The 13,987-nt window shown below is 44.5% G+C and overlaps 1 protein-coding gene across 1 annotated transcript in view; it reads left to right on the top strand.

Annotated features, from left to right (window-relative positions):
- The window catches only part of TM9SF2 (transmembrane 9 superfamily member 2), a 395,116-nt gene that overhangs the window by 368,945 nt on the left and 12,184 nt on the right, over positions 1-13,987 (top strand). The gene's annotated exons all lie outside the window — the stretch shown is intronic.

The following is a 13,987-nucleotide window of genomic DNA, read 5'->3' as shown; positions in this document are numbered from 1 at the left end:
GGTGCCCATGGAACCAGAGCATGAGAGTAAGACTGTGTGCTGAGAATTCTACCATACACACATGGAGACCATTCTTACATAAGGCAGGAAAAAGAACAGTGAAGACAATATAAATAGGGGGGGTAGTATTGACATTAGCTGTTGGGCAAGGAAGAATCAAGTGGAAAAACACTTGGACCCATTCAGCTGAAGCGCACGCACACATACTTTGCCTATTGCCCACTTCCCAATGTTTGGTTCCTGATAGGGTGGAGAGGAGGCAGGAACACTAGTGTGACCTCGACACACCATTGCACAAAAGCACCTCACCTCAAGGATCTACAACAGGTATGTGCGTAGCAAAATACAACATGTACTGTGTGAGTAGGTTTGCGTGTTACTATATGTTGTGCTGCTCCTACTTTCAAGCACCATCTGTAAAATTAATATATCTTATGAGTAGAACCACACATGGAATATGTATATCCTTCTAGAAGTTTCCCAGTTATAGACAGTACCTTTAGATTGGTTAGTAAATGTATTTCTGTTGCAGAAGTTAATTCTACTGGTTTTTTCCCACATAAAATAATCATTTGGTTCCAAAGCGTTATATATTCGGAAACCATGCTAGGTTGCATAAAAACATTTAGGCCTTTTCAGTTGTAGCACTTCAATCCCTTGGCTCATAATCGGGAGTTATAAACTATGGCATAGTAGACTTGTAGTCTCAAAATTAGGGTCAGAATGGACAGTATCATTGGTGTCAATGTTACAGAACTGAGCTCTCCTAGACGCAATAGCATAGGTGTAAGCAATCCTCCAATTTCCTACCAGATATCAGGTTATTGTTCTGAGAGGTGCCACAATCTGTGCTTTCGACTACTGCACCAGAGTCATTGATGTAGTCTCAGTGTGTGTCTGACTCAAAGACGTCAGTACTTCCACCAAGGTTATCAGTCTTAAAGTTTACCAACGGTCTTACTTCATTGATGCAGGGCTTGGTGGTGTTACTCGCATTTTTACTGGACAGCCATGTGACTGATCTCCCATTGAGCACATCTAAAAGAGGATACCTTCTGGTTTGTCTAATGAGAAGCTTTTCACTGAGGATACCCACTCCAAAGCTTACACTCGAAGAGCTGGGTTGGGATGCTCAAGACTTTCCTAAGTTTTACAGAGACTAGAAAGATGATACAAAGGTCTAATGAGAAACTTTTCACTGAGGACACCCACTCCAAAGCTTACACTCGAAGAGCTGAGTTGGGATGCGCAAGACTTTCCTAAGTTTTACAGAGACTAGAAAGATGATACAAAGGATTAGTAGCTTGTAACTGCTTTGAACTAAAATGTTATTGTAATGGTACATTAAGAGTCCCCCATATGTCGTGATCCAGAAAGCTGCAGAGACTCAGAAATGAAAAGAAGTGTAATCTTCACCAAGAAATTCATGCACCCCATTGAAGAAGCCTTTATCAAACTTGTCATTGTGGTATGTGTAAGCCTTTGTCTAACCCGGCTGTCAAAATGCATGCAACTTTCAGCTCGATCCACTCCAACAAATCTGAATGTGCATGCCCACCTTGAGAGCTTGGCACAAGTTACATCTGCCAAATAGTGCTGCAGTGGATTTCCATTGTTCCTCTTTCTCCCCAAATGCACCTTCTTACCATCTGTCATGGCCGGGTTTTCTGATTAGATGGGATCAGCCCCTAGGGGCCCCTCCAACCCAGCCAGAACGTAACCACCTCCCTCCTCAGGACCATCTATCCAGGCACCTGGGTACCTACCTGAGGATGGGGAACTCGCAATATACAAGCTCATATTATTAGAAACACCACTAAATCTATAGGGATACTAAGAATACTCACTGATTACTAAGGATACCTTATAGTCTCGCGGCCACTCAGACCCAGACTAATCTACCCCAGGGCAGATATGACACACAATCCGGTGCGTCTACACATGGGCCTGCAGAACCCAATGCTCTCTTTTCCAAACGGTTTACAATCCGGCAAACCTACACGCCAGTATCCCCCCTGGCGCTCTCACTTACACAAGCCACAATCCTGTGGGTATACACGCTGGTCGTCCACCCCAGCGCTCTCACTAACGCCGTATATCAACGACGACCACATTCCTATGAACACCTTCAGATATATGTCTCTTCACTAAGGGTCTGCTACTACAATAATATTATGGGATAGCCGAATTACTTAGTGTCAACAATTCCCTAGCTCAAGGGCTCCCTGTTCTCTCTATTTATTCAGACTTACCGGATCAGGGGCAGCATCTGTTCTGGCTGTAACATCTGACTAGGAGAAAAAGGTTACCCATGCTTTGGAACAGAAGACGCTGTTTACAGGATTATGGGAGGGTGTACTAACTTGGTCCCTTAGTTGCAGGTCTCCTCTCTCCCTCACTATTACTTACCTGATCAGGGGTAGCATCTGTTCAAACAGTAATACCTACTAGGAAAGGGGATTACCCTCACTGTATGGGGACAAAGATATACACACTATGTGATTGAGTTATTCCTTGATTTAAGCGCTCCTACTCCCTTCTGATCCATCAGTGGCTCAACGGCAACTGGCTAGAAGCTAAGCTAGCTTTATCATAGAAAAACTCATGCACTGTAGTTCAATGGGGATGTTTATTGTAACAATAATAAAGTACACATATACAAAACTATGGGGTCTCTATAACTAGCAGTAACTTTAACACACCGCTGAAAGAAAAGGATTAGACATACAATTTATCTGTGGGGTAACAGGATCTTTTAACACACCGCTGAAAGGGAAAAGATTAGACATACAATAGCCTAGGGAATAAGAATTGTAAAGGGGACTTAGTTCAGACTACCTCACCTATTAGAAGGAAGATTTCTCTCTGCCTCTGGTGGGATTAGGGCTCTCTCTGCCTCTGGTGGGATTAGGGCTCTCTCTGTCTCTCCCTCCTTCACCACATCACCACGCCTCTGTTTCAGTTGCTCCAGCTGACAGCCTTCTTTGATGCTCTCTGCACTGCTCTCTCTCTCCTCATCTTCAGCAATCGTCTGCCTTCTTTCTCCATTCAAGAACTGCACTCTATTCTGCAGCTCCAGCAGACATCCTGTTCTCTCTCTCTCCAAGCTGAACTGAGCTCCCAGCTGTTCTGAGCTCCAAGCTGTTCTGAGCTCCAGGCTGAACTGCACACAAGCTGGAATGAACACTCCTCCTTTCCTGCAGCTCGCTAATATGGATTCCCCTCCCCTCATGGAAATTTCCAACAGAGGGCTGTCTCCTACCGAATTCCTGTGCCAGCTCCCTGGCTTCCACGCAACCGCAGTGCGCATCTGCATGTTACGTCTGGGCCCAAGAGAAAAACACATTCCTCGGATAAGAAGCAGTCCTAACTGGATTTTCCTCTAGCACACAACAGCCTTAACTATAAACATTACCTTTACCCTTGAAGCCTCTCAGCTCCATCAAGATGGAGTCCCTCTAGTTCTAGGCCTGTAGGCCTGAAAGGGATGAAATACCCCTTAGCTCTGTCAGAATACCTACATAAACCATACCAATGTGTCAAGTATGTCAAAGCCAATAGGCAATAGACAGGTTAAAGTCAAGAATAAAGGATCTATCATATTAAGCAGCTATCCTCTTCTAGGTCTGGAAGAAAGGGCTTAAAAGGGCCAACACAAGCTAAGAATACCTATCCTAGATGTGAGCAAGATTAAGATCTATATCACTGCTAAATAGAGCCAAAAACTCTGCCATTACACCATCTACACAAAGTGTTTCCCTCATCGCTTGGCATCATGCCTCCTAAATTGGTACTCATTTAATTTGTGGACGGTGGATATGGTACCAACCCATTAGCCAGAATTGATGAGTGCACCCTTCTCTTAGTTAGTCAAAGAAAGAGTGAATGAGTCAAAATAAGTGCTTCATAGCTCTTTAGATAATGTAGATGCTCTTGTCCTCTGCATGGGACTTTGAAGACTGTACTGTAGGAGTTCTTCTATTTTCTCTAGGATTATTCCAGTCCGGCATCTGGACATGTCCTTTGCAATGGAAAGACTGTTTGGAGAAAACAAATTCCTGGAGCACGTGAAAGAAAACAGTCCTAGAGCATAATCCTGGGGTGTTAGCCTCTCCAGCAAAATAATTTTTATCTTTAGTACTGCGAGTATCACCCTGTGTACCCCAAGCTGCATAAACATTCACAGCGACAGCACCAGCAATACGTCTGCAATGTGTAAGGCAGACATGGACATATGGACAAGAAGCACCAGTAAAAAAGCATGACTGTCACTTTTTTACAACCACTTTATTAAGCTTTTTTCAAAAAGATTGACAAGGCATTTCTTCACTTCTCTGATTGAGCCTATATGGTGTTTGGTTGAGAGAATTACAAAAAGCTCTCAATTACAATAGTTCAGGTCTCATCTTATATGGCAGCACCACTTTTGAAGTTGGAATCTTTTCTGGATTCGCATGCTGTGCATTATTCTGCCCTCTAGTGGTTGGTTATGGAATTGATTTGTTAAAAACATTTTGGGCCTTGTCAACAAAAGTCAGACGTGGAACCTGAAAGCTCCTGTAGAAATGTTTAGATATTTTTTCCTCGTTGGGTCTGGAGTCAGAAGTCAGGGCTTCAGGATTGTTGGAGGAAATGTAAAAAGTTATCAACATAGCAATGAGCAGAGCATCCAGAAGACTCCTGAATACCAGTGAGAAGGAAAGAACCATCGAATGTAGACTAACCATCATCGAATATCACTGAAATATGTTGGTGCACCATACCAGGGAGTTCACTGCAGGTGGTCTAAGAATGTGCATCTGGGGGCTGGAATCACTCGGGGAAATGGAGAATACTCCATTTATGTTCTGCCCCAAGTGCTATCATACATTTAAACAAAAAGACAGCCACAAAGTATGCAACCTCTGCCTGCTCAGGGACCACAGCGCCGAAGACTAGGACATGCTCAGAGTTCAGTACTAGGGAAAAACAGAGGTGGAAATCAAACACCACGATGCACACAGCAAGTTTCCCCACAAGTGTCTCTGTCCAGTGATGAAAAAGAAAACACAGAGGAAACTGAGATGCGCAGGGGCAGACATCAAAGAGTTTGTGGTTATCCCTAAAAAGGGATAAGTATAGAGGAAGACATGGACAAAAGAACACAAGAGGCATGCTTGGTAACCCCTCAGAAACAGTGGGTCAGAGACTAAGTCTTCAGACACAAAGATCCTCTCTACACCGAAATCCTAGACGAGCGAAGGAAAGACCACATAAAGAGAATCCCATGGGTCTCGGCGCAAGAGCACCATTTTGACGCTAGAAAGCTATCAAGACCTCGGGAGGGAGGGGTTGACAAAACATGAAACGCTGACTGAAAAGAAAGGCGACACCCACCCTTCTTGCCGAACAAAGAGCCCTCAAGGTCAAAAGGAAAGCCAAAATGATGACAATTCTACAAAATAAGAAGGTTTTGAGGAATTCCTAAAAGGGTTTTGAATCCCTTGGAGTATTGTGAAAGGTGGGGGTCATAAAGAGGAGCAGGTCGAAGTGCACCCCTGACTACCCCCCTTGTCCCCCAAAAATGCATTACCACATGCAACGCCCTGGTAAAGAGAGCTGCAGACAAGTATGGGGTACAGCTAAATGAAGAACAGTCACAATCTTTCTTTCGGCGAGAAGCCTCATGCCATCACAAAAGGACTTCATGACTCCCAGTGCTCCCAAGTATTTTAGATCATGGTAAGGAGGCTTTTTAAGGTGGAGTTCAAAATATCCCATGTACATGAAGGGCAGTTCAGTGCTGGGCTCAATCATAATGGCCACAGCCAAGGAAAGAACTAAGGCCACACTGTTTACAGGCCTTCCCCCTGAGATGGAAAGCTAGAGAATGGAAGTGGTGCAGTGAAAAGTAGACAGAGCATCTTCACCAAAAGGAGAATCGCCAACTCCAGTGAGCTGTGCAGTAAATATGGACTTTAAAAGTGGGAGGAAATCGAGGAGTTGATGCAGCACCACTCCAAACAATACAGAAAGAGGGCAAACAGTGGGCAAGGCTATGTCAAACACCTGACTCTTGTCTTGCCTGGAGATTGTGTGCATGGCTAGTAGGCAGCTGTGTACAGGCACCACCCTAAGAAGACATGCTTGACGGAGTCTAGGTGTTTAAAGCATGAGGTGCTCTAGAATGTCACAAACACTCTAGTCACGGGAGAGCAACCGTTTGGCACAGTCGAGTATGACACCTAGTAGATTAAGAAGGACAATGACATGGTAAAACAAATGGTAACCTTGTAGTTCCACCACCACAATAGAAGGGGAGCAGCTACAATGAGTCTGCACTTAGCATGTTTATAAAATGTTTGACTGCGATGACAGCGCACTTGAGAAGGCAGGGGAAATATGTGTTCAAGGCATATGAGCTGCAGATTGTACACTTAGCATTAGATCGCCACCTGGTGTTGGGGTCTGATGATTGCATGTTGTTGTTATCTTGGAAGAAGTCTTTGTAGTCGCGAGATAGGTGACTCCTCCCTTGGACGATAGTGCGCATGGGCATCAACTCCATCCTTAGATTGTTTTTTTCCGCCACTGGGTTCGGATGCAACTTTTCCGCTCCGGTTCGAAAATTGCGATTCTCCTATTAACATGACCAGAGAATCTGGATTTCATTAAAGACACGGAGGCTGACATTATGCATTATCCTTTAATAAGCAACTCACACAGCCGCACTACATCATAAAGGATAAGTTCTAGAACAAACAGTGTACAAAGGATGTAACTAGGATATGATCTGCCTCTTTTAAAAGAATCGCAGCAGCAGGAAGGACTTCACAAACGGAGAGAATCAAGAAGAAACATCGAGGAAGGAACTCCAGTATCTCCAATATCATAATGGAAAGCTCCTCAATGGAAATCCAGTCAAATAGAATTGCCTGAAAGAAAGAGATGATTAAGAATCAAGAGCCTATAGAGCTATAAAATCTCAAAAACAATTATAGCATGGGTATAATAAGAGATTAACAGCAATTGAAGCAGTAGATAATTTCATAAAGACATATCAAAGTTGTAAAAGGGAGGAGGGAGGGATAATGTCAGCCTCCGTGTCTTTAATGAAATCCAGATTCTCTGGTCATGTTAATAGGAGAATCGCAATTTCATTACAAGACCGGAGGCTACATTATGCATGTTCGTAGCCCCGAAGGACAACATCAGACATATGCTCGATAGGCTTGCAGTAATGACGAGCAAAGGTGTTAGCATTTGACCAGTCAGCAGCTTTCAAAATATCATCCAACTTACCACCTGACCAGAAGGATTTACTGGCCATAGCTCCTCTGATAGAGTGTGCTTGGAATTTAGAGAGGTCGATACCAGCAAGACTCATGGTAGACTTAACCCATCTAGCTATAGAAGTGGAAGAGACAGGTTTAAAAGGTTTCACAAAAGAAACTAAAAGTTGATTTGCATCGTTAGGATGTAGGAGAGACATTCTAGAGTCATACTCTTTCATACAAGCAACAACACTAAGTTTAGGGAAGGTGTCAAAACGAGGATAAAAGATAAAATCTGACATGGTTTTCGTCCTTCTGATTAACTCAAATTTGACACCAAATATGTCATAACATCTATTAGAAATGTCTAAGCTTTTGATGTCAAACTCTTCTACAGGAAACTAGGCACAATAGAGTGGCGAGTTTGAAGGAGAGAAATTTTCTATTAAGGGAAGAGTTATCAGGCCAAGAACAAAAAAGGTCTAAAATACATTTAACATCCCAAAGGGTCTGATACTTAGGTTTAGGAGGTCTCCTCAATCTTATACCCTTGAGGACTCTACAAATAATAGGATTTTTACCTACCGATTTACCGTTGATGGGGGAATGGCCCGCGGAGATTGCGGATCTGAAACAATTAATAGAGCGATAAGAAAGGCCTCTGTCAAATTGTTCGACCAGAAAATTCACGATATTGACGACAGGAGTCTCCACGGGATCGAGATTCCTTTCCAGGCACCAATGAAACCATTTCTTCCAAATGTTGTTATACCTGAGGTGTGTTCCTGGTGCCCAAGATTCTCCGAGAAGAGAGAGAGCTGTTGACGAAAGTCCATACAATTCGTTAGATTGCCTGACACTTTCCAAGCAAGAAGGTTCAAATTCCCCTCGAGAATAAGACGATGATCTTCCCCGTCTGCGTTTGAGACCAGGCCTGGAGAGGCTGTTATCAGAAAGGGAATGTCGCATGCTAGTTCCAGGGCTGTCGGGAACCAAGCTTGGGACGGCCAAAAGGGAGTAATTAGGATCAGAAGGCATTGTTCTAATCTGACTTTCTGGGGGACCCTCTGAATCATGGCGAAAGGGGGAAAGGCATAACCCAGGAAGTGAGACCATGGTTGGAGAAAGGCGTTCACAGCAAGAGCGCCCGGGTCCGGCATCCAACTGAAATAGTTGGGAAGTTGGAAGGTAAGCCTGCTGGCAAATAAGTCCACGTCTATAGGGCCCCAAAAGTGGAAAAGGGAATTGAAGACGTTCACATCGAGTTTCCAGTCTGAAAAATCTACAAGGAATCTTGAATTCCAGTCTGCAGAAATGTTTGACTTCCCTGGAAGATATTCCGCCCTGAGGGAAATTTTGTGTTCTAGACAGAACATCCAAAGTTTCCTGGCAAGATTGGCGGGACCAGGGAAAATGGCCTGGATGGAAGAAGAAAGAAGCCCGAGAAGTCTGGCTAGTTCGCGGAGTGTCAAAGACTCTTGTTTCAAGACGGACCTGATCTCTTTCCGGATTTTGGCAATCTTCTTGGTAGGAAGAAGGAGAAGACATTTGACAGTGTCCAGAGTGAAGCCAAGGAAATCTATGGTCTTGCAGGGAGAGAGAATGGATTTCTCTTTGTTGATGATGAATCCTAGACTCTCTATTAAGTTCATTGAAGTATTCAGATCTCTTAGGAGGTCTGAATGGGATTGGGACGTGATAAGGATATCGTCCAGGTAGATGATGAGACGGATACCCCTTTCTCTTAGAATTGTAACAATACACTTCATGATCTTGGTAAAACACCAAGGGGCAGAAGAGAGGCCGAAGGGAAGAGCTTGGAATTGGTAAAGACGTTCTTTCCAAGCGAATTGAAGGAAAGCTTGACGTTCCTTGTACATTGGGATGGTGAAGTAGGCATCCTTCAGGTCTAACTTGACCATCCAATCTCCTTCGAGAAGGAGATCTCTTAGAAGGTGGATACCTTCCATTTTGAAGTGACGATAGACCAGAAATTTGTTGACTTCTCGAAGATTTATTACCGGTCTCCACCCTTTGTCCTTTTTCTGAACAAGAAAAAGAGTGCTTATGAATCTTGCATCGGACCAGGGAACCTCCACTATTGCGCCCTTTTTGAGCATAGAAATAATTTCTTCCTCCACGATCTTTTCCTGATCTTGTGAAAGGACAAAGGGTTGGGGTAAGTGTGATTGGAAGGGGATCTGTAAAAAGTCTATCTTGAAACCCAAGACAGTTTCTAGAACCCATGGATCTTGGGTGATTGAATTCCAAACATGATAAAATTGTTTGTCGGCCCCCTACAATGGGAGGGAAAGAAGAAAGAGGAGTAGTACTTACTGGTAGAGTTTGAGGTGTTGGGAGCACCGAGACCTCTGGAACCACGGTTTCTTGGACCCCTTCCTCTTTGGGGAAAGAAGGGTTGTCTAGGGGGATAGAAGCCTCTTCCAGATCCCCTGAATGATGAATAGGGTCGTTGATTTCCTCGGCCGGAAGAGCGACCCCTTCTGCCGGCCTGACCAAAAAGGTTTGTGTTAAAGACTCGTCTCAGGTTGTTTTGAGCCCTATCGAGAGCAGTAAAGGTAGAGACGTATTTACCGATCTCTTTGATTATATCTTCTCCGAAAAGGAGACCTTTAGAATTTTGGGAGGGTTCTTTTTCTGCCATGTCCCCTAATTTAGGGTTAATTTTGTTTAAAATGGACCTTCTTCTTTCAATATTTAGACTGGCGTTAGCATTGCCAAGTAGAACAATGGCTCTTTGGCTCCATCCTCGAACGAGATCGACGTTCAAGGGGGTAGAGGAGAGATGGGATTGTTCGGCCATATCTAAAATTCTAACCAGTGGTCCTAGGACATCTAAAAGACGGTCTTGGCAGCCTTTAAGGGCTCTCTCCAGTCCTTTTCTAGGGTCTCGCCCCAATTTAAAGAGGAATTTGATAAGGTCTGGATCTAGGTTGGGGGTTTGACAGACCCTCTCCTCAATGGTAGGTCTGGGGGATTCAGACCTCATTGTATTTCTAGTATTTCTATCCAATAGGTTTCTCAACCAACGTGTGACAAACTGGGAGACATGTTCCTGGGGGAACCATTTTGAGCTATTAGGGTGAGAGATGTTTAAGGGAGAGAACATTTCTTCTCCAATAGGGTTCAAAATAGTATTTTTAGAACTTGGTTCGGGATCAGGTTGAGAATTGAAGTCTTGCTGGATTTCGTCCAGGTCAAAGACAAATTCGTCGGAGGGGTCTTTTGAGGAGTTGTCGTCAAAGGAGGAGGAGGAGGAGTCAAAACCAGAGTTCTTTTTTGGATTAGCACTATTCCAAGGTGTGTCGCGAGGGACACCGTACACATTTGTGCCGCCATGGACACCGGTCAAGGGAGTGTCCCGAGGGACATCAGGTTCAAGTGGGGCGCGGTGGCCCCCCATCCAAGTTGAGGTGCTAGGACCTCCCTTACAAAGAGAGGCGCTTGGGCCAGTAGTGCTTTCACAATTTTTAGTTTTTCTGGGTCTCTTGCCGTGAATAAGGGGGGGGGTCTTGGGAATCACACGGTCTTTTAGAGAGCATGACTTCCTTGAGAGAGGACATCATACAGGATTTAATCTCCTGTTGAAGGAATTTTTTTAAAGAATTAGCAATAGGTGCAGGTGAGCTTGCCATGGCATCCTCAGAATCCATGTCAGACATGGTGAAGAAGAAATAAGGGGAAACTAAAATGGTATTAATGAGGTAAGTAATAAGACTTTTCCTCTGTTAATAAAGAGTCCAACTCTCTTTCTCCTCCTTTTTTTTTTTTTTTTTTTTTTGGGTAACTTCAAAATGTAAAGGGTAGTCTCCTTTTTTTAATTTTTTTTTTTTATATGGGGTAGGGTATGTAGATTATAGGGTAGGGGGTGATTTTTTTAGTAATAATAGGATATAGGGAGCCGGGGGTGAGTTTTTAGTAATAATAGTACCAGTAGGGAATTAATAATAGTATTCAAAATATCTTAATTATATCGATAGTTAGTTTATCTAATTAAGTAGCAGGAATAGATAATGAGCGTAGCGTTTAACGATGAGCAGGGTGTCTCCGACGGCTGAAGCAGAGCAACTGTCAGGATACGAGGAGCGCTCGAGCTCAGCCATCGGAGAAGAGGAAAGTGGCTTAGGGAAGGGGGCACGCAACGCAAGCGTTGCTAATGTCCTTTCGTTCAATGTGAAGCGAAGCGCATTTGTAAAGCGATCGAAGCAAAGCGCATTTTGGAAAGCGCTGAAAGAGGGGGACGTTTAGAAAGACGGAGCGTGGTCGCGCAGGGAGATTAGTAAGGTAAGGACAACCGAAAATTGGAAGTCCAAGGGAGGGGGGTTGGAGTGGGATCAAACCAGCACCACCCACGAGGGAACATCGGGCATTGGAAATAGGTATGAGGGAACATCGGGTCAAGGCAAAGACGCATAAAGCAATATCAGCAGTAGAAAAATAAGAATTAAGGCGTCACAGGACGAAGAAATGAGCATAAAGGCATAGCAAACAACATAATGATATTAAGAAACGCTCAGGAAGTATAAATGTACAGCAATATAAATCAAATCACTCTAAAGTAAGTATAAATGTACAGCAATATAAATCAAATCATTCTAAAGTAAGGAGAGATAAGAAGTAGTGACTTATCTGCTGGCGAGCCGCTTTTAAAAGAGGCAGATCATATCCTAGTTACATCCTTTGTACACTGTTTGTTCTAGAACTTATCCTTTATGATGTAGTGCGGCTGTGTGAGTTGCTTATTAAAGAATAATGCATAATGTAGCCTCCGGTCTTGTAATGAAATCTACTTTTCAAAGACTTCGACGCTCAAAACTTTCAAAAAACAAACTTTCACTTCAATATACATAGACTTGACCTCATCACTTCGATTCCGGTCGTCGACGCAGGCTGTCGGGCCTACCCATGTGGTGAGGCCTACACCGCATGGCAGGGACACCATTCAAAAGATGCCCCGGTGTGGAGCAAAGTTTCCACACAGCGACCATCACAAGGTGTTTAACCTGTGTTTATCACCGGAACACGACGAGTCGAGCTGCACAGCTTGTGCGTCCTTTCTATCGAAGAAGACCATTCGAGATCGGAGGGCCTGTCGACGCGACATGCAGAGATCAGCTCCGGAACCGGTGGATATCTTTGACGAAGGTCCATGTGTGGAGAAGTGTGGCTCAATGGTTAGAGCGGCAGACCCTGATGCAGAGGTCTAGCCCGGGACCAGGGTTCAATTCCACGCCTCTGTGGGTCTTGGGCTCAAAAATTGCACGGACCTGATAATTCTCGCCTCGGTGCCTGTTCCAATCATGGAGTCCCACTCTGCAACTCTGGCAATAGCTTGCTTAATCTCCACAACGGCCCCCACAACGCTAAGGATGCCTGGCCTCCACCTTGGGGGTGCCCAGAAGTGGATGCCTCACAGGGAAAGCCAGGATGGGTTCCACAGCGGTATCCGTACAAGCGCCTTGAGACCCTTGCGGGTGAGTAGTGCGCTATACAAGTATCGATTTACAATTTACATGTGTCCCGAGGAAGATTCCGATGATCTCCAGATCGTATCTGAGGCAGATGACTCCATACCATCACGTCAACGCGTGAGTACTACTGCCCCTACCCCAGCCCGAACACCTAAACCAAAGGCGAAGGTCAAAACTCCGCCTTCCGGGCCCAGTCGAGACCGAGACATTGCTTCAAAAGCCCCGCCATCGAGCTGGGCTCTGAAGAAAATATTAAAGCCTTCCGGTAGCACCATACCGAGCAAACCGCACGTGCCGATACAACCAGCTCCCTCGGCACGGAAATCGAAAGAAGTCCTGGTACCGAAAAAGACCCAGAAACCGTCGACTCCTAAAGACAATACGGCACCGAAACCAATGAAGCCTGTTTCCGACGCTTCCAAGCCGACCAAAACAGCTTCCAGTCCAAAATCTTCGGTGCCGAAACCTACAAAGCCTGCTACCGATGCCTCCAAGCTCTTGAACCAGGTCTCTAAGCCGAAAACGATACCTTCGGTACCGAACAACTACGCCAAAGGACTATACAACAACTCCTAAGGCTAAAGACAAGCAGAAACCAGGCCCGGAGCCGAAAAAATCAGCGCCGAAAGCAATTTCTGAAGAAGAGGAGCTTTTTAGACCTGATCCTTTGCAAAAGAGGATATACATAGACCCAGAAACAGGACATGTTTCCACCACACCACACAGGAAGAGGAAGTCAGATAATGCACCTACACCTCCAGTGCCTGTCAAGCAGAAGGACTCTGCCACATCTCCTATGTCCCTTTAAACATTTCACCTCAAAATTCTCCTCTTCATTCTCCACAACATACACCTCCGCAGGATGCTGATGATGATCAGTATAGCATGGGGGGAGGGAAAGACCCAGATGACCCTTTTCCCTACCCAACAGGTTCACCCGACTGGGAGTATCCAAACCCACAGCATACCTGACCCACAGATATATATCCATCTAAACCTTCTCCTCCAGAAGACAATATTGGGTTTGGACACTTAATTAATAGGGCTGCCATCTATCACAATGTCACCATGCATTCAAATGAGGCAGAAGAGGACTTTTTACTAGACACTTTTGAACATTCCTAAAAATCTGTGCAAATACTGTCAATGATTAAAGGAGTTATTAAACATGCTCTAAAAGTGTTTAAAGATCCTGTACGGGCTAGAATCATAAACGCAAGGATAGAAAAAAAGTACAGAGCA

This window comes from Lissotriton vulgaris, chromosome 8 (genome assembly GCF_964263255.1).
Source record: "Lissotriton vulgaris chromosome 8, aLisVul1.2, whole genome shotgun sequence".
Classification (NCBI taxonomy): Eukaryota; Metazoa; Chordata; class Amphibia; order Caudata; family Salamandridae; genus Lissotriton; species Lissotriton vulgaris.
This window is presented reverse-complemented; position numbering and strand designations above follow the sequence as displayed.